Source organism: Pteropus vampyrus, unplaced genomic scaffold (assembly GCF_000151845.1).
Source record: "Pteropus vampyrus isolate Shadow unplaced genomic scaffold, Pvam_2.0 Scaffold72, whole genome shotgun sequence".
NCBI lineage: Eukaryota > Metazoa > Chordata > Mammalia > Chiroptera > Pteropodidae > Pteropus > Pteropus vampyrus.
The window spans coordinates 2,045,960-2,047,382 of NW_011888853.1; positions in this window are offsets into that span (position 1 = coordinate 2,045,960).

Here is a 1,423-nt window from a genome sequence, read left to right on the forward strand (position 1 = left end):
GGCATTTCAGGCACAGCAAACAGCATAAGCTAAGCCTAGCCAAGGGGAATAGGCTAGGGTCAGGGAGGGGACTGAGGGTACAGAGAGGGAAAGGGAGAGGGGTATCTCTTCCTCGGAGGAGCGTTGAGAGGGAAACACAGGTAGATGAAGTGGATGAGAAATCTCCACTGGAAGGCCTTAGTCTTCTCATCAAGGTCATTTTGATAGGGAGAGACAGAGGAGGCTCCAGAAAAATGAAGGATTGGTATAGCTGCCCGGGTTGCTAGACAGCCAACAAGCCATGGTCATAGGGACCTCGGAGCCACAAAAAGTCTAGCCAGGGTGAATCTAGAGTGGATGCATTGGCGTGTTTTGGCTTGAATGATTTATTGACTTCTTCAGCAAAGTTTTATGGCTGGGGGAACTGACAGAGGGCATGATCAGGAGGCAAAGGGAGGTAACGCAGACCCTGAATCTGGTAGGCACTCAGTCCAGGTTCGTTGAGTGATATTTATAAAATCCAATGGAACAGAGAAACAAGTATGGCCAGAGGAGAGTGGGGTACAAGGTGGAGCAGGGCAGGATGACTATGCTGCATTTGTTAACCTTCTAAATGCAGCCATGTAAACCTTCTAGGATGAAGTGGAAAGACATTAAGATAGAGGCAATTGACTAGTTCAATTCAGCAAATGTTTACTGGTTCAAGGCTCTAAGGTGCTATGGGGACTCTCAGGATGAGCGAGCTACCTTATCCTGAGAGTCCCCATAGCACCTTAGAGCCTTGAGGTCTTACACAAATGGTGGTGAATAAAGCATGTTTTTGTAAAGGCGTCACTGGAGACAACAAGAGGTATAGTGTTATAAAGAGAGTTTCAAAGACTAAAAGTCAGAGGCTTCAGGCAGGTAGCTTTGCCTTTTAGAGTGTGCCGTCTTTTTTTTTTTGGATGGTCATGTATTGAATCTTGGCTTTATTGGTAGGAGGGGATCTTCGAAGCACAGGGAATCTCTTGGGCAAAGGAGCAGAGCTGGGAGGACCCCAGATGTATTTAGGGGATGGTAGTGAATCTATGTGGCGGCAGGAGTAGTTCAGCTTGTGGGGTTTATTTAGCCTGGAAATGTATGTGTGTGTCCATTTATGAGGGGCTTTCACTGTCAGGCAGAGAGATATGGCCTCCCTCTGTTTGCAAAAGCAAACTGCAGAAGATTTTTGTGTGCAGGAAAGAGACGTGACTCTACCAGGGTTTTAGGGAACAGTTAAAACAGTTTCCTAATGCAAGAAGATTAGGTACTGAAATGGCACCTTCTTGGCCAGCTGAGAAGAAAGAGAGATTTTTAACTACATAATTCAATTCACTTAAGGGGCTCTTGCTTCCCAGGGCCAGTCATGACCCTCTTCCAATTTTATAAATAGATTTTAAAAAAAAAAAAAAAAAAAAACCCCAAA